Raw genomic sequence first — 20,597 nt, forward strand, 5'->3', positions numbered from 1 at the left:
TAGTTAGCTGAACTAACTATAACGGGGCAATTTCATTGTTTTTTTACGAGTAAAATGTCCAGCTAACTATAACATGTGTGAAACCTATGGTTTTTTCACTGAATTTCTAAGGTTTTTTAAATGCTAATTCCTAACTATAACGTGTGTGAAACCTATGGTTTTTTCAGTGAATATATATATATATATATATATATATATATATGTATATATATATATATATATATATGTGTGAATCACCAATCCACCTTCCCCAAAGAAGAGGCACGCACACCGGTCTGTAGATATGGGGCTGATTTTAATGACAATTCAAGTCGCCCTCGACCCCACAGAGAATAGAGACGCGTTTCGCCTGCGCAGCAGGCTTTATCAATATGTATATGTATATGTATATGTATATATATATATATATATATATACATATATATATATATGTATATATATATATATGTATATATATATATATATATATATACATATAGTGAAACCCAACTGCGTGACTCGTAGCTTTATTCACAAGAGAGGCAGACCATCCATCCTTACGCGTTTCAGCCGTTAGTCATGGCCTTGTTCACAGGTGAGGATAATAACAGGGAATGAGCTCACGCTCTTAAGAGCACAGTGTTCACGTGACCTGATGCAATACTGCATTTCCCAACATGCACTTGGAATGTTCTTGAAAGCTGCGGCATGTGTAGAATAATGCTGAATAGGATTAAAGTGCCACAGTCTGGTAACAAGCTATGCACAATGCTTGAACTGTGAATGATAACAATTTTTACTGGATAGCGTCCCAAATCACAGTTTTAATAATGCGCACAAAGGGATTGTGTTATCTTTGGCAGCGCATTCATGAGGACTTTGTATTGAAAGGTAAAAGTTGCACTTTTTAAACGTGACATTCTAGTTTTACACTCTACAGTGCACTTGGATTATTAAAATTGTGATTTGGGACGCTATCCAGTAAAAATTGTTAAAAGAGGGGAGAATGCCCCAGGCCTTCACTGAAGGGAAGGTGGCACACACGCCTGAAATTGATGAGAAACTATGTACCATTTTCTCCAAGTATATGAGGGATCCCAAAAAAGGAATTGATAGGTCTTGGACGTGGTAGGGCCCTTGACCCAAATTATTCAATTGGCGGAGCGTTCCAAAGAGTCAGGATCCCCTTTGTCCACGGAGATTGTGGCTGGTTGGGCGCACTACCCTAAACCCTAAAACACTACCCCCTCCACTATTCAAACGGCACTGCACTACCCTAAACCCTAAAACACTACCCCCAGCACGACACCCTACACTACCCAAACATAACTGCACTACCCTAAACCCTAAAACACTACCACCAGCACAACTCCCTACACTACCCAAACACCACTGCACTACCCTAAACCCTAAATCTACACCAGCACAACCCCCTACACTACACAAACACCACTGTACTACCCTAAACCCTAAAACACTACCCCCAGCATGACCCCCTTCACTACACAAACACCACTGCACTACCCTAAACACTAAATCTACCCCCAGCATGACCCCCTACACTACACAAATACCACTGCACTACCCTAAACCCTAAAACACTAACCCCAGCATGACCCCCTACACTACACAAACCCCACTGCACTACCCTAAACCCTAAAACACTATCCCCAGCACGACCCCCTTCACTACCTAAACACAACTGCACTACCCTAAACCCTAAAACACTACCCCCAGCACGACCTCCTTCACTACCCAAACACCACTGCATGACCCTAAACCTTAAAACACGACCCCCTACACTACACAAAGACCACTGCACTACCCTAAACCCTAAAACACTAGAACCCAACACGGCCCACTACAGTACACAAACACCACTGTTCTACCTTAAACCCTAAAACACTACCCCAGCACGACCCCCTACACTACACAAACACCACTGCACTACCCTAAAACACTACCACCAGCATGACCCCCTACACTACTCAAACACCACTGCACTACGCTAAACCCTAAAACACTACCCCAGCACGACCCCCTACACTACCCATACACCACTGCACTACCCTAAACCCTAAAACACTACCCCCAGCAGGACCCCCTACACTACTGCACTACCCTAAACCCTAAAACACTACCCCAGCACGACCCCCTATACTACCCAAACACCACTGCACTACCCTAAACCCTAGAAAAAAAAAACACCCCATGCCCAACCCCCCTTTCCTCTCACTCCTCGTGGTTCCTCTCTCCTCGTGGTTGCTGCTTCATGTTGTCTCTGAGGGGCGGTGCACGTCGTGTTGAGGAAACAGAACAGCCTCTGTTTCCTTACAACAACGTGGATCGTCTACATGTTTTTTAGAACGCATGGTCATTTACCATACATACCTTTACAACAAAATTTGTTGTAAAGGCATGTGTGGTAAATGACCATGCATTCTAAAAAAATGTGTAGTAATGACTTCGCAATGTACAACGCATGCGTGGTAATACATCCGTTGTAATGGTATCGTGAAGTAAAAAAGTCATTGTAACAGCTGTTTACCGATCGAAGCTGGCCCCTGTTCTTCAGTGAGGCGTTTATTTGATTAATTAGGAGGAAGGAATGTATTTTTTTTACCGAAAAGTGCATTCCCAGCTGTTGTATTGTGAAAGTATCTGCGTGGCCTGGTTTCACTTCCGGTGAGAAAGTGGAAGAGTCTGTTTGGATCTAAAGGAGTTCTGTTGTTGGACGGGGCCGGTGCGACACGTTATCAGAAAACATAGCTAATGGAATGCGTCCTCCCAGAAGTGTGGAGCAGTTCAATGAGAGGTCAACGAGTGTGCGTCTCACCGCAGTATAACCGTATCGCGTGACCCATGTGCCGCCTCCAGGGTACGGGAGGCAGAAGCAGCGTCACAGGTCCTCTTCAAGACCGTTGTAGCACTAATTCTACATTTTGGTACTAGGGCATTTTAACTTTGTTGTTCCTGCCAGATACAAAGAGAAGATCCTATGTTATTCAGTGCCCTCGTTACCTTTTTTGTGGGTTGTGATGCTTGTCACTTCGCTGCCCCGCAGGTGTACACGACTGAGCACCCCACCTCGTGTACCATCTGCAGGGCCTCTGCCCTTGGATCACTGGTATCGGTTTCTGGAGTGGCAACATAAACAGATGCTTCCAAAGGACTAGCCTGAACACTTAGGTGAATATCCCCTGCACCAGCATCGACGAGGACGTCATAATAGCACGGCTCCGCTCGCGACACCGTATGACGTCATCGGAGCCATAAGAGGACCTCGTCGGTATGCTGACGTCAGTTCCACCCATTTTTCTGTGCCACCGAGGCAAACAGGCGAACCGAGACATTTTCACATGTATACATAGTATAATAAATATACATATATTCACTGAAAAAACCATGGGTTTCAGGCACGTTATAGCAATTAACATTTAAAAAACCTTAGAAATTCACTGAAAAAACATAGGTTTCAGGGGCATTATAGTTAGCTGGACATTTCACTCGTACAAACCATAGAAATTCCCTTGTTATAGTTAGTTCAGCTAACTATTACTCGCGCGCCCGCAATGCACTGCTGATGACGTCACATATTACATCACTCATGACATGGTCAGTGACATCACTCATGACATTACTGATGACATCTCAAATGACATCACTGATAACATCATCCAGTGAATGTGTATTTTTCAGAAAATTAAATATGTTTTATATATGTATATCTCAAGGTCGATGGAAGAATAAATGGGTATATAAGTGTCTAAATGGATGATTTTTTTTGTATAACTGACTGATTAAGTGTGTCTTAGTGAATACATGGGTTAGTGAGTAATTTTTAAATATGTAAATATCTGTATCAGTCTCTCACTTTGTGTATAAGTGGCTGCATGGGTTGGTGAGTAGCTACATGAGTGTCTATATGGGTTATTAGTTGGTTTTTTGAGTATCAGTATGAGTGTTGGAGTGTATGAATGGTTTGGTGGGGGTATTACTTAGTGCATAGATGCATGAATGAGTGACTCACTGTTTGCATGTGTTGAAGACCGCATGTGTGCAGGACTGTATAGGTGGATGAGTGTGTGTATGGGTGTGTTAGTGAGTGAATGACTGTCTCAATCGTGTCTTTATGAGTAACTACATATGTTTTAAACTAGTATATGTGAGTATTGGTGTTTATAAGTGAGTATATGTGAGAGTGAGAGATTGGAAGAGTTTCTGTACAAATAAGTAGGTGTTTCTATAAGTGATTGTTTAAGACAGTAAGTATGTGTAAGTTTCTGTAGAAGTAAGTGTGGTAGTGTGTGTATAACTGTATATGCAAGTAAATGGATGTTTGATACTTTGTTTGCATGTGTGACTATGTGTGTGAATAACTCTATGGATGAGAGGCGGTGTGTAACAGGATGTATAGGTGTATGAGTACATATGATGAGAGAGTACATGTATGAGTGACTGTATAGGGACTGTTGGTGAATGAGTGGATGTGGGTTTAGATCTTGGAATTACTGAATTGGTGTGCTGTAATTGGTATTGCTATGTCCATTGTTTTGAAAATGTTAGTTTCTATTTTTAAGTGTGTGTATCAAAGGTTATATTAGGGTGAGAGGAAGTCTGCCACTCTATCACAAGGATGATGTCATTTGAGATGTCATCAGTGATGTCATGAGTGATGTAATATGTGACATCATCAGAAGTGCATTGCGGGTGCGCAAGTTATAGTTAGCTGAACTAACTATAACGGGGGAATTTCTGTGGTTTTGTACAAGTGAAATGTTCAACTAACTATAACGCCCCTAAAATATATGTTTTTTTCAGTGAATATATACATATATATATATATATATATATATATATATATATATCACAGCAACTCGCGATATTCACCCGCCAGCGCGCGGAAATCACCAGCGTAGACCAACTTTTGCAGCATTATTATTTTATTTCCTCTGTGTCAGGACGCGTTTCGGCCGTCCAAGCGGCCTTGATCACCTGATCATACATCACAGAAGTGCCCATTTTTATATAATATATATATATATATATATATATATATATATATAAAATATATATATTACCTACTGGCGGTCGCCAGTAAGTAGTTATAGTTAGGACCTATTTTCCATAGGAAATCCGCAACATTCTTTCCCAATAACTTTGGCGCCAGTTGAAGAATCTTCGTGAAATTTTCAAAACTTTTGGCCAGCTCCAGTCCGCTCCTATCCTGAAAGTCTCAGGGTGATTCGTCAAGCGGGGGCCAAGAAAAAAGGGGGGTCCCAAAACATGTTTTCTCCATGAAATTTTCCATAGGAACCTTTAGTTGCAGCTACAGCCTGGACTGCTGAACGGAATTACACCAAATTTGGCAAAAAGGTAGCCCGACGTTCAGAGGCGGGTCTTTTAGTTAAATGGTGTAAATTTGTTCAGTAGTTCCTGAGAAAATCAAAATTAAAATCACATATATATCTATGGGTGCGGTGGATCCGCGCACCCTGAGCGCACCCTGGGCGCACCCTCCCGCTGCATGTTAATTGACTGTCAACTTGCTGTCAACACTCCAAACCAGGAAGTGTTGACAGCCATTTTGTGCCTCAATCCTTGAAAAAAGTGCGCAAAATGCAAAAAGGGGGCAGGGTAGAAACACCCTGACCCCCTAGGCCTGCTTAGAGGGTCCCACAAGGACCTCCTGGGCCCATAAAACATTTTTTTTTTTAAACGGGAAGATGCGCGCAGGGTGCGCTCATCCTACCGCATAAAAAAAAACGAAGCGTGGGCTCCCGCGTTTCGTTGGTAATTAGCCCTTGGGGGGGCCAAGTCCCAGGGGCAATATTATTATGTGAATGGGGGTCCAGAGGGGCCCTCCAGCCCCGGGGACCACCACCCCCCGGGGCTTTGTATAATTATGTACAGGGGGCTCACCCCTTCCCCGCCAAGCCTGGTCATCACCCCAATTTTGAAACAGACTCTGTCTCTTTAAGATAAAATGAGATCTCATGTGTTTCTCGCCTCTTTGCAGCAAGGATGCCCTCAGCCCTGAATGCTATCCAGCATGCCTCTATTCTAAAGTAAGTCTGTCATAATTGTGAGCAGGGGGCTCTTCACACTCCTGTGCAGGATACAACTGCACCTGCCTCACTAATAAGAGCTAATGCCTTGTGAAGGGGGACGTCTCCTCTGCCCCTTGTTACCTCCCCATCCTCCTTTCGGCTGTCTCCTTTGATGTAATGTTCTTCACTCTGGTGCCATTGGTTTAATACCCAAAGCAACACTGGCACAACAAGTGAGCATTGAGCCCTAATATAAGACAGGAATGATTGTAAAACAGACATATTATGTGTTTCGTTGGTACCTCACACCCTTGAGACCCGGTGACACTGCACCTGCAGCAGCAATTGTAAATTGTACCTATTCCTTTGCCCACACTACTGGGCCATTGCTGCTAGACCTGCGGCCTAAAGAAAGGCTGTCTGCTCCTTTTTGCAAAAAAAAGGAAAAGTCACACATTTCACCTCTATGTTGCTTGGGACCTGTTCCCTGGGCAACTGTCTCTGTCCATTTGTGAATGAAAACATTAGACCCCCCCCATAGCACCCTCTATTGAGGGTCATCTCTTTCACCCTGTACATGGATGTTGCTCTGTTCTGCTTTTTCTTGAGGCATTTGTCTGAGGCCCAAGCGGTCAGGACGCTTAGGGATCTGAATCTGACCCTGTTGGCCTCCTTCCTCCCACACCCTCTATTTACCTGAGATGACATCTGCATGTAAACAGGGGTTGGTATTGCCTAGATGTACGGGGACCAAGGTCTTCTTAATTTTACAAAACAGTTCGCATATATTGGGTGAAAAGCAACAATCCTTGAATTGTTCATGAGGACCTGGAGTGCTTGGAGGATGCAGAAGATAGGAGTTCAGGGGAGAGGGCTCTAACGGGATTTAATTTAAAGAGTCACTTGAAGTTTCATGATGACAAATATTTATAACTTTTTTTGAAAGATAATGTAAGGATGCTGAGTTTTGGAAAGTGTCCTTTAACAGACTTTTTTAAATTGTCTACCCTAGGTTAGCTATTATGAAAATGTATTCTTGGAAAATACTTGTTTTCATCATATATACCAAATTATTGTGTGGCAGCCTATCTTGGACTGTTACAATTTTAAAATAATGTTTTAAATATTTTCAGACCTCAGACCATTATAAATACATGTGTCAGTATGCGGCACTGTGCCAAGTTGAGTTCAGTTCTGTGACTCTGGCCTCACAAAAAGACATCTGCAGTGACTGCATTACCCAGTTAATGTTTCATAACTGACGACAATTAATTTAATTTACCCTTATTTGTTTATTTAAGGTGTCATTTAAGAGCATGTGCAGTTGTTATATGCAGTTGGAGTGATTATGAAAAAGCAACAAAATACTTATAGAATATTTTGTTGTTTTTTGCCATGTTCTTTACATCACAACCACAGGATTAGGGAACACCATTGCTGGCATGACCAGTAAGTTAATGTCATACAAATATTAGAAAAATCACATACAGCCATATTATTTTCTATTAATAACACATACTTTAAATAGAAAATGTTAGAAGGAAACACTTTAAAATGTGTTCTACTGCTACCCTAATGACTTCTGAATGATAACTAAAGTACAGAAAGACACATAAACCATGTTAAGAATGAATGCAGGTGTCAGGGCCTTTTCAGAATCTTAACACCTGAACAGATGTCAGGCATTCACTGTGAAAGGTGGTACTCTTGTCCTCAACTGCTTCATGTATATAAAGACGGCCTAGAAAAAAAAAAAAGAAAGCCGCAAAAATAACAAAGAAAGCTGTGCTTTCAGGCCATCGTTATTTACAAGTACTTAGTGAAGCATTTGCCCCACAGTTTGAAGATCTCTGCTCTACCATGATGAGGACCTGTCTTATGTTGGACACTGCAAGGTGACATGTTTGTCAAGGGACAACTAGTTCAAGGGGGCAGCACTCAACCATCCAGAAGTTGACTAAATCCAAAGTAAAAACCTAAGACTCTCCCGCCCAAAAATCTCAGAATAGGGGCAGTGACGCAGAAACATTGATTCAAGAGAAGTATTCAAAACAGTGTCAGAATGTATATGCCTGTTAGTCCCACCTACCTTGTGCGCAAGTTACACATTCTTAAATCACCAGCTTCCTACCAATTCCCTGTTTCTTCTACAATGTGAGTTCTGGCTTTTCCCTCAGCCTGTCTTGGAGTCTTGTAGGAAATGGTTCTTTTGTGTCCAGACGTTCCTATTGTACATGGAAGTCTTTTTATGCAGCAGCAAGAGAGTAAATTGAGAATGAGAGTGTATCTGTTTCCCTGGGTCCCACTGTTATTTATCATTCCTTTTGTATAGGAACCTGGCCATTGAATGGATGGACAGTTAGCAACTATGGTTCAACAATTAGTAAGTAGGTGTGTGCAAAATATGCGGAATTTATTTTAATTTAATTCAGGAATATTTCATGAAATTATACATAATTACACAAAATGCAAATGCATCATTTACTGCTGTAATTCAGAGCAAAATGCACCCTCTCAACAACATTTGATGCACAGGTGCATTTGCGCCAAAAAAGAATGTTCTGGTTGCTAGTTTTGTTACCAGGTATAATTTTTCACGAACTGCGCATAATCATACTATGTGCGATGTCATGAATCACGAAATGACACAATTTACTCCAACTTAATTTAAATTTTGTGTGAGATTCGAAATACGTGGGAAGTCCCCATTGGGTACCGAGAACATTGAACATTAATATTAGTCTAACCCACCACTGAGACAGACTCCCTTCCTGAAATCCAGAGGGTCAACATTTCAAAGTTACTTTCACTGGGTCGACTATCTTATTTTCTGAAACCTTGGTACACCGTATTCTATGGACTCTCAAACTGTGTAATACCTTCATCGTTACTTTCAGATGCTCTCATTTTGAAATATTTATAATGACATCCTTTTAGGATTTTTGATACATTTAAAATGGCAGATTGTAATATCACAGTATGAACGTGCCAGATATTCCCCTACAACGTTTGTGGTGAGAGGTTGTGAATACACAGAAACAAGCATTGTTTTCTGATGATAATGTCTGATGGTTTTGAGGAATACATTTTCATTTATATTTTTCTAGTGACTTTGCTTTGCCCTCTCCCTCTCAGAATACAATAATACTGACTTGGGTCTTGTACATAAAAATTACTTAACTTGGTTCCCTACGCACTGGAAGAGATCCATTTAGTAGATAGAGACCCTTTGACTTCACTGCCATTACATTTATATTGAAAAGGACTAGAGCTATGAGCTGCACCACGCAGGACAAAAAATATGCTGTAGGCTATACTTTTCAATTTAGGTCCTATAGAATTTCACTTAATAGAATACGTGATTCATAAAAACTGAGATATGCAGAAACAAAGATCTCCTCTACAAGAACATTTTGGAAACATACCAGCTGCTCCCTGAGGATAAGACCTGTCTCTGTAGTTTAGTACAAATTGTGTTATGTAGAGTTTTCCCAGAATGGAACCTGACGCGCATAAGGCTTCCAATAGCGCTGAACTGCCGAGATAAAATAGGGAACCATTGTTAGATTTTGATAAGGAAATGTAATTAGAAACCTAGTATCAGCAAATATTTTTCATTCATTGCTTTCCTTTATTTCATATCGAATTTTACAACATATTTTACTAGATTTTCCTTCAGCTAGGTCACCCACAGTAAATACACCAGCCAGGCCCTCCCAGCAGGCACCCCCAAAGCTCAAGAAATACTTTTGGGTTTCTCCTCTAGCACACAGCTGTCACTCACATTGGTGTCTCTCTACCTCACAAGGAACATTTTTTGAAGCAACAGTGGCGATCTCGGCTGTTTAATTTCAAATGTGCATGTTTTGAGATAGTGTGCGGCAAATTAATACAGTTATTCTGTGGATCCCTTCCAACAGGCTTGGCATCTGTGCCCTGCCACTGGCTTAGCCATGCACTATGTAGTAAAGAACCAGGATACTGTAGATGTCTTGAGTAAGTTGATTTATTGGTTACATGGATGAGGAGCCAGCCTGAAAACAGCCAGCCCCGACAGACTCCCAACTCAAGAATGACCTAGACATTCTACTGTATCTAAGCAGTACGTTATCTTCTTAAAAAGAACAAGGCAATACAAATACAAGTTGGTAATATAATCATAACCAGAGAATCAAAACAAGTTACTACACACTATACAATGGTTGTTTTAGTCCCTAAGCCACATTCAGCTGTAGCTATGGACAACACTCCTTAAATACACCAATAACGCCTATAGGTGTGTGTGAATTGATGAGATTTGATCGTGGTCATATTTAGTTATGTTAAATTAAAATATGTGCTACTAGTTGTTGAACTGGCCCTTTCTGCAGGGTCATCCGCAGACTTTTTGCTTTTACCCTTCTGGTTTCTGAACCCGTTTTGTTGGCTATTAGAACTCTGTGCACTTTACTACTGCTAGCCAGTGCTAAAGTGCTTTTGCTCTCTCTTTAAAACATGATCAAATTGGCTTATATCCAATTGGCATATTTAATTTACTTGTAAGTACCTAGTAAAATGACACCACCTGTGCTTAGGGCCTGCAAAAGAAATGCTATTAGTGGGTCTGCAGCACTGATTGTGCCTCCCACTTAAGTAGCACATGTCTCAGGGCTGCCATTGCAGCCTGTGTGTGCAATTTTAAGCTGCCTTTTGAACCTTGAAAAGTAAACCTATGCTAGGCCCCACACATATACGCATATATTGCATTTTATAAGTGTAATTTACAAGTGGAAACAGATAACCCCTTCATGTTTGGTGTCTCTAGAAATATAATGAAAAATCTTAACTCATGATGAAGTTGTATTTTAAATTACACATTTTGAAAATGCAAATCTTGGTGTTATAATGTCTTAGTCATTTGGGACCAGATGTACGACTGTTTTTTGAAGTAGCAAAGGGGTTTTAGGCCTGTTTGCGACTGCAAAAAGCTTGTGGCCAATGTACCAACCCTATTTTGAGAGTCGGTAATCAATTTGAGACTCACAAAATAGGATTTGCGACTTGCTATTAGGAAGGGGTGTGCCAAGGCCGTCCCTTCCAAATAGCGAGTCCAGAACCCATGCATGAAGGTTTTGCGACCGCAATTGCGGCCGCAAAACACTCGCAGTTTACCACCCGAAGGGTGGTAAGGGACTCGCAAATGGGAAGGGTTCCCCAGGGGACCACTTCCCCTTTGCGAATGCATGCACAAATATTTTTTAAGAGCAGGCAGTGGTACCAGGGACCACTGCCTGCCGTTAAAAAAAATTATCTTTTAAATTTCATTTTTATTCTTTGAATGCATCCCGTTTTCCTTTAAGGAAACTATGCCAGAAAGAAAGCCTGCTGAAAGAACTGCCACTCTGATGGACTGCGGCTGTGAAGGAGATATTGGTATAATGTGCTGACCTACTGCGTGCTGCCCTCTTGCCTGGCTGGGAAGGGAACTGGACCTGCAACTTCACCCTTGAATTGATGGCACCAGAATGACTCTAAGGGCTAATTTCCTGGCCTCCTGATCTGAAACTTGGGAACACAAAAGGCTCCTCAACTTCCTGCACCAGCCCCTGGATCCTGCTTGAAGTGACTGCGAACAGGCCAGTCGGCACAGAGACCTCATCGCTGGCACCATGATCCAACACAAAGCTCTGGCAGCCTCCCTTGTGCACTACAGCATCAAAATGTATTAATATACCATGCTTCACATTTAAAAAAAGATATTATGTATGTGACATTGCACACCATATACCTTCTCATATCACAAAATCAAGGAAAACACACAGCAGTTTATTCTTATTGTGTTCATATAAAGTACAGTGATATAGATGATAGTGAATACAGTGCTGTACTAAACTAAAACACACAATTGTTTAAGCAATTAACACAGTGCTGCATTTCAAAACAAAGTCATTTATTGGTCAATATTTTATCTTCTTGGAATGCTATGTTTAATGGGTCTGTAAATCACAATGAAGAAAAACACCTGTGTCCAAACAGTAAGTGATAAACTTTGAGGGCAAATTTACAAGCCTCTTGCGCCGCCAGTGCATCATGTTTCATGACGCACCTGCGGCGCAGCCTGCTGACTGATATTTATAAGCAGATGTAAAGCCACTCTGCGCGACTTTACCTGTGCTTGTAAATATCGCTCCTTTTCAAGCAACACTTTGCGGGTTAGGGACGTGACATGGGTGTTGCTGTAGGTGTTCCCACTCAACACCCACGTCCACTCATGTATTATCAGATTTACGTGGAATTGTAAATCTGGAAATGCGTCAGAATGCTACGCCACCCTAAGGGTAGCATAGTGAGGTGCATTTTACAGCACACATTGGAAGAGGAAATCACCTAAATTGATTGTTTTTGTGCTAGAAGGTGCCCCTTCTTCCCCCAAAAACAATCTCCCCACGACGCAGGTATCCTTGCACCATGGTGCAAGGGTGCCTGTGCCGACGCATGGCAGCAGTTTGTACGCCAGCGTGGAGGGAGGCACAGAGATGCAACATTTTGTAAATATGTCGCATCCCTGTGCTTCAAAACTAAAGCAGCGCAGCGCAGCAAAATGGCTCACGTCACCGCCCAGCGTTAGTTTCTTGTACATCTGCCCTGAAAGTTATTATGCATGGATCTCTGCTCAACAAGTTTCTTTGTACTTTATTAGCTGTTATAATTAATTTTCAAAGAATTTAATCGACCTGATTGCAAGTTTGATAATTCTGAGTTTTGTATGTTTTTAACATTTTAATGCTAAACACAAAGGGGTCGATTCCGATCCTGTATTTTTTTTCCTGCCCGACTCGTATCGGTAAATTTTTCCATACAAATCATACAACTTTTCCCGATCCGATTTGTACGGATCGGCCCGATCCTTACAAATCGGATCAGGAAAAGTTGTACCAGACGGACGCGGACACATTTCCATACAAATTGTGAAAATGCAGTCCAACCGTACTAGTACGATCCGGACCGGCTTTCCGATTTACGATTTGTACGGAAAACGTCCTGTACACGAGGAATGCCATTACCCGCTATGAAGCGAACTTTGTACGACTCGTATCCCGGGAAAAGTTGTTCCCGGGGTGCGAGTCGTACAGGGGTACGAGTCGTACAGGCATACAGGATGTATGTCGTTACAACGCACACTTTTACAACGCATGCACTTACAACGCATTTTTTACAATGCAACATCCACTACAGCGCATTCCATTACATCGCATGACACTACAACGCATTTTTAAAAACTACCTTTACTACGCATTCCATTACATCGCATACTACCTTTACAACGCATACCATTACAACGCATAATATTAAATTGCATTTAAGGTAAGTATTGGATAGTATAGGGGTAAAAATTACTATTCTTACTCCAGGGGGTGCAACAGTAGGGTAAGTGTTGGATAGTATAGGGGTAAAAATTACTATTCTTACTCCAGGGGGTGCAACAGTAGGGTAAGTGTTGGATAGTATAGAGGTAAAAATTACTATTCTAACTCCAGGGGGTGCAACAGTGGGGTAAGTGTTGGATAGTATAGGGGTAAAAATTACTATTCTAACTCCAGGGGGTGCAACAGTAGGGTAAGTGTTGGATAGTATGGGGGTAAAAATTACTATTCTAACTCCAGGGGGTGCAACAGTAGGGTAAGTGTTGGATAGTATGGGGGTAAAAATTACTATTCTAACTCCAGGGGGTGCAATAGTAGGGTAAGTGTTGGATAGTGTAGGGGTAAAAATTACTATTCTAACTCCAGGGGGTGCAACATAGGGTAAGTGTTGGATAGTATAGGGGTAAAAATTACTATTCTAACTCCAGGGGGTGCAACAGTAGGGTAAGTGTTGGATAGTATAGGGGTAAAAATTACTATTCTAACTCCAGGGGGCGCAACAGTAGGGTAAGTGTTGGATAGTATAGGGGTAAAAATTACTATTCTAACTCCAGGGGGTGCAACAGTAGGGTAAGTGTTGGATAGTATAGGGGTAAAAATTACTATTCTAACTCCAGGGGGTGCAACAGTAGGGTAAGTGTTGGATAGTGTAGGGGTTTTAATTTAATATTATGCGTTGTAATGGTATGCGTTGTAAAGGTAGTATGCGATGTAATGGAATGCGTTGTAATGGTAGTTTTTAAAAATGCGTTTTTGTGTCATGCGATGTAATGGAATGTGTTGTAGTGGATGTTGCGTTGTATAAAATGCGTTGTAAGTGTAGTGCGTTGTAATAGTTGCGTTGTAAAGGTTGTTCCCCGGCATACACCCCCGTGCGTTGTGTATGTACAGTGCGTACCCCAACATCGCGTATGTACGGTGCGTACCCCCAACATCGCTTACCCCAACATCGCATACCCCAACATCGCGTACCCCAACATCGCGCACCCCAACATCGCGTATGTACGGTGCGTACATACGCGATGTTGGGGTACGCGATGTTGGGGGTATGCACAGTACATACGCGATGTTGGAGTACGCACCGTACATATACAACGCACAGGGGTGTATGCCTGTACGACTCATACCCCTGGGGACTCTGCTTTTATAGCTGTTTTTGGCTCCCGTAAGAAAAGAGCCGTACGGAGTGCCGTAGGGACGAATCGTACTTGCTGGGCTGGAAACCGCTGCTTAAATACATACAGACGTCGTGTGCAAGCTGTTCCGGATCAGAATCGTCGGTTTATTTTAACTGTATGGTCTTTTGTACGATTTGTATGGAAAGAGGCTATCTGTACGAATCGTACTTCCTAGGTTGTAAGAAAAGTTTACCGGGTACGAGTTGTACGGGAAAAACGCTCCATAAAACGATTTGTACAGCCTTTTTCCAGGATTGGAATCGGCCCCAAAATGATGCTTGAAGTTGAAAATGTAGTAACCTAGCAACATTCCAAGATGCATGTAAATGCATCGATCAAAAAAATGATTAATTAACCAATTTTTAGTGTTCAAACAAATTGAAAGCGCATTTGCCTATAAATAGAAAAGTAACTTCCTGCAGTATTTTGCTTGTGTCAAGTGTGAGTCTCACCTGGAGCAAAGAGTTGGCAAAGAAGATAATGCACTTTGCTCCCCGAAGTGAATCTGATGTCAGGTTGAATGCTTTTAAATGTTTTGTGCAATACAACACCTAGTTGAGTACAATGTAGATTTGTTTTATTCGGTTAGGGAAGTTTTTGTCTACAGAATGCAGCTGAATTTAGGGAAGTGTTCTGATTTTAAGCATTGTTTGCTTGCCAGCTCAACAACAGAATTGCACAAACTCAACCTTTCTACAATGATGCTAAACTCTCTGATGATTACCAAATCAGAGGATTGAAATACAACCAGCTGGAAGAGAGGATTAAGGCAAAACATGTAGAGGGGAAGGGAAGCAAACATATATTTATGCTGGTGGTTGCAGGTGGTGAGTACAGACAGTCCAGGGACCAGGGCTTATTTTTAATTAGCAGAATTTTACCTACTGCAAGAGAGAGAAAGGAATGCATGGAGAAATATCGAGGAAGAGAAGGATAGGAAAATAGTGACCAAGGGAGTTAGTAGGTCTGAATAATTGCGATAAAGGCCAAATAATAGAAGGGAGATGGAAGAAAGAGGTACGAGGTGGAGTTAAGACTAGGTAGCATTGTTATTTATCAACCAGGAGCTCAGCAACATCAGATGTATTCGCAGAAAAATAACTTTGGGCAGCTGCACCTCTTTTGTTTTTTACACCTTAAGCATTAATGGGAGCAAAAGCAGGTTCACACTGGTCCTGGCCAATGTATGTGAAATGATGAACATAAACTAATCCAAGGGATCCAGAAGATTATATATATATATATGTACTCTGGAGGTAAAAGGATTAACTTAGTTGCTCATTGGCACAACTTGGGAATTTACATGCTACTATCAGTGTTTTGTGTATCTTTAATCAGTGGCTGAAGTCGAGAAAGTACTCACAGAGGCACAATGGGCATAGAGACAGATTTTCTATATAATACAAAACACAGTGTAGGATTAACGATTTAGGACCTGATTAGGATGGCAGGTGGACTCACATCTGCTCGCCACCCTAACGGAGATGGGGAAAACACAACATAGTGTTGGGGGTCCCACAGGCCAAATTACTATGCGATCGCCACACAGCAGCGGTCACATTGTCAAGCTTTTCCATTGCAGTGGGTTCTGCTGTCTGCAGCACCCGCCGTAATAGAAAAAAGGGATGTGGAACATATCAGTGCCTGTCACTTGGTACAGGAATCTGTTGGGGGGCACCATAGGTGCTCTCTCACACCCAAAGAAAAGGGTCCAGGGTGAAGGGATGGCCCGCTACAGGCTCCTAATGTTCATGCAGGTGAACTGCCATGGATAGGCTGGCGGGGAGAGACCAATGTAGTCACTATGGCGGTGCCTGGAAGGCACCACCACCATTTCAGGGATAGGAAAGCATCTGCAGCACCGGTGGGCTCAAGTAGCCCATCGGATGAGTGGCGGTCAGAGTTGCCGACCACCATGGAGCCACCTGCCATCATTATATAATTGGTTTTTGCTTTGTTCGCCATAAGTTGGCAGGGTATGCTCAGACATGAGTCCCTTGCTCACTTTGCCACTGGATTCAAGCAAGCCTGGCTGAAGACGGCTGAAATGCCAGAAACCGGTCCTAGGAAGCTTGTTTCCGGTCCAGGGAAGACATGGCTTGGCAGTTCGGGCTGGACTGTTCCCATGAGGCACAGGCTCAGACTGATTTGCATATGGCCATGTCTGAACTGGGGTGGCAGAGTGGGCTAAAGAACGGTGATGGATTAAACCCAGATCAGTTGACTGGGGGTGAGTGCTTGCAATGTTTAACACTCCATCCATCATTTCCTTTGGTTTTTGCTTTGTTCGCCATAAGTTGGCAGGGTATGCTCAGACGTGAGTCCCTTGCTCACTTTGCCACTGGATTCAAGCAAGCCTGGCTGAAGACGGCTGAAATGCCAGAAACCGGTCCTAGGAAGCTTGTTTCCGGTCCAGGGAAGACATGACTTGGCAGTTCGGGCTGGACTGTTCCCATGAGGCACAGGCTCAGACTGATTTGCATATGGCCATGTCTGAACTGGGGTGGCAGAGTGGGCTAAAGAACGGTGATGGATTAAACCCAGATCAGTTGACTGGGGGTGAGTGCTTGCAATGTTCAACACTCCGTCCATCATTTCCTTTGATTTTTGCATCATTATATAGCAAGCGGAAAATGGCCTTACGATGCCGGTGAGACTGCCACCAACAGCCTGTCGGTGGCAGTCTCACCATGATTGTAATGACCCTTTAGTAGTCACAGTTGCTTTTCTGTCCAAAATCCTCACATTGAGGTTCAGTGTCTTTAGTTCCAAAAAAGTGTGCATATTTTCCAATAAATTCCCTTGTAAAGTCATATGTAACACATGAGCACAAAGGGTTTTAGATCATTTAATGACATTTTGACTAATATAGTGATGTTATTCTTTTTCATTCTCACAGAGAATAATACTTAAAAAATAACTTTCAGGACTTTGAGATGGCCGAAGAAAGTAACGCTGGCAGGAGCACTATGTCTCAGAAGGGAAGTACTTTCCAGTGGGTGTCAAAATCAGGAGAGGCTGAGACAAGTCCCTCTGGCATTTGAGCTCACAGATAATTGTTTTTATTTATTTCCTATGTCTCAATGTCAAGAGTACCATGTTATCCCCAGCACCTGATCCAGAGATGGTTTGCAGACTTCTTGCTGTCAGGAATATAGACTTCAGAACTCAATAAGTGAACCTAAACTGTTTCTCACTATGGAGCAGAAGTAGAAGTAAGGACCACTGCCGCTGGAGCCTATTAGACCTGGCTGTCTCTGCGGGGTCACCCACACGTTTTTGCCTTTACCCTCTACTTTTTGATGATTTAATTTTTGCTAACCAATGCTAAAGTGCTGGTGCTCTCTTCACTAAACAAGGTAACATGGGTTTATATCAAATTGGTACACTTAATTTTTGTATAAATCCCTAGAAAAGTGGTATTAAATGGGCCCATGGCCTGTAAATTAAATGCTGTTAGTGGGTCTGCAGGACTGATTGTGCCACCCACTTAAGTAGCCCTTTAAACATACCACAGACTGGCCATTGCAGAGCCTGTGTGTGCAGTTTTAATCTGCCATTTTGGCCTTGCAAAATAAATCTTTTGCCGGCCCCAAACCTTCCTTTTTAGTACATATAAGTCACTCACAGAGGGCAGGTTGCAATGTGTTTAAAAATTAGCACATGTACATTTAAGTTGTACATGTCCTGGTAATGAAAAACTCTTAAATTTGATTTTTACTATTGATAGGCCTATGTACCCCATAGGATATAATTGGATTTGCCTTATTGCATTTTATAAGTGTAGAGTTCAAATGGGAAGAGATAGCCAGTTCGTTTTTGGTGTCTCTGTAATCATAATTTAAAATCTTAACTTATGGTGCAGTTGGATTTTAAATTGCAATTCTGAAAAAGTCACTTTTAGAAAATTGGCATTTTCTTGCCTTAGCCATTTAGTGCCTGTATCCTGTCTCTGGTCACATGACTAGGTGTAGCTGAAAGTTGAGGTTTGTGTATTCCTTCGAGATAGCCATACACAATTGGGAGCTTACGTGTGCCTTAGATGGGCCATCACTGACAGAATGGGAGGGGGAGCTCGGCACAGCCCCACTTACAACTGAATAGGCTATGTCTTGCCTCTACACAAAGGGTTGCACAGCCCCTGAAGTCAGTCTGAAGCCAGGCCTGGGAGGGTAGGATGCCTGGGGACTTCAGAGGGACATCTCTAGAAGCTTCTCCCTCACTTCAAAGGCACTACTGGGTATAAATACTGGACCTCAGACACCACCACTTCAGACCTATGAATACTCTGCCAGAAAGAATGACTGTTGTGCTGCTCAAAAGACTGGCACTCTAATGGATTAATATTCTGAAAGAACTGCTGCCCTGATGTGCTGACCGGCTTCCCTCTGCATGGGTTAGAAGCACTGGACTTGCATATCTTGAACCCATAACCCAGAGTGACTCCAAGGGCTAGTTGGCTTGTCTCCTGATCTGAAGCCTCAGGGATATACCAGGCTCCCAAAAACATTGTACCTGCACCTGGAACCTACCGTCTGTGAGTCTACTCTGCCAAGAGGTGCCACCCCAGTCCTGAACCCTTGTGTTAGAAATTGAATTTCTGGTTGGTAGGGCATGCGCCTAAGCCAGGCAGAAACCACCACTCCAGTCAGGGCAAGGGAGTTAGATGCTGAAGATAACCCCTGCTCACCCCCTTGGTAGCTTGGCATGAGCAGTCAGGCTTATCCCAGAGGCAATGTGTAAAGCGTTTGCGCAACACACACACAGAGTAGCAACACACTCGGCACATTATGTTGTCCTCGACAGGGGCGGCAAAAGCCGTGCTGATATTATTGGATCTTTCGGCGGCCTTTGATACCGTCCCTCACGACTGACTCCTGTTGAGACTCCAGGAGTCTGGGTTTGGGGGGACGGTACTTAAGTGGTTTGCCTCTTTTCTGTCGAACCGCCAACAAACAGTCTAGGCTCTGCCTTTTTCTGTTACTATCCCCCCATTAAAGGTGGGAGTCCCTCAGGGCTCGGTTCTCAGCCCTACACTGTTCAATATTTACATGTCCCCCTTAGCGAATCTGGCTGAGTCGCACAGAGCAAAAATTGTGTCTTACGCCGACGACACCCAGCTGCTCTTTACTTGTGACAAGGACACAGATTTCAACGGCGAAGCGATCAACTCCTTTTTATCTGAGGGGTTCGCCTGGCTTCAGTTAAATCAACTGAAATGTAATTCCAACAAATCGTAAATTATTTTCTTTGGCCTGCCCCCCAACAATATGTGGCACAGCTGGTAGCCACAGGACATGCACCCGCCCACCACCTCGGTCAGGTCTGTTAAAAACTTGGGGGTGAAACTGGATGACACCCTAAATATGAAACCCCAGATTCAAGCGATAGCTGGACAATGCTTCGGCTTCCTGAAAATGTTAAAACAGTTCCTGCCCATTCTCCAGGTTCCTTACAGGAAACTAGTATTCCATGCCTTGATTGGATCTAGGGTGGATTATGTAAATATATTATATCTTGGACTACTGGAATACTTACTTACCCGCCTCCAGGTAGTCCAAAATGCTTCAGCTAGGGCTATTCTTTTACTTGGCCCAAGAACGCGGGTGTCCCCCCACTTGAATTCTCTTCACTGGCTCCCGATACACAAGAGGATCCATTTCAAAGCTCTTGTTTTGGCCTTCAAGGCCCTGCATGACACCGTAGCCTCCTATCTCTGGAAAATAATCCAGTTCTATCATCCTAGGCGCTCGCTGCGTTCATCGTCCTTGTCACTAGTAAGCATTCCTGTGTTCCTCCGCTCTCGAATAGGAGGACGAACTTTTCAGGTACTTGCTGCCAAACTTTGGAACGGCATGCCGCTTGCCTTAAGACAGATGCACAATCTCCTCCCCTTCAGGAAGGCCTTAAAGACCTGGCTGTTCATGCAATATCCCTGCATTGTCCTATCTAATCCGGCCTGTCACACTCACCCAGCACCAGGACAC

At 42.8% G+C, this 20,597-nt stretch overlaps 1 protein-coding gene across 1 annotated transcript in view; it reads left to right on the forward strand.

Moving 5' to 3' along the window:
• The window catches only part of DPP10 (dipeptidyl peptidase like 10), a 1,675,128-nt gene that overhangs the window by 1,219,228 nt on the left and 435,303 nt on the right, over positions 1 to 20,597 (forward strand). The gene's annotated exons all lie outside the window — the stretch shown is intronic.

This window comes from Triturus cristatus, chromosome 3_2 (genome assembly GCF_964204655.1).
Source record: "Triturus cristatus chromosome 3_2, aTriCri1.1, whole genome shotgun sequence".
In the NCBI taxonomy this organism is placed as follows: domain Eukaryota; kingdom Metazoa; phylum Chordata; class Amphibia; order Caudata; family Salamandridae; genus Triturus; species Triturus cristatus.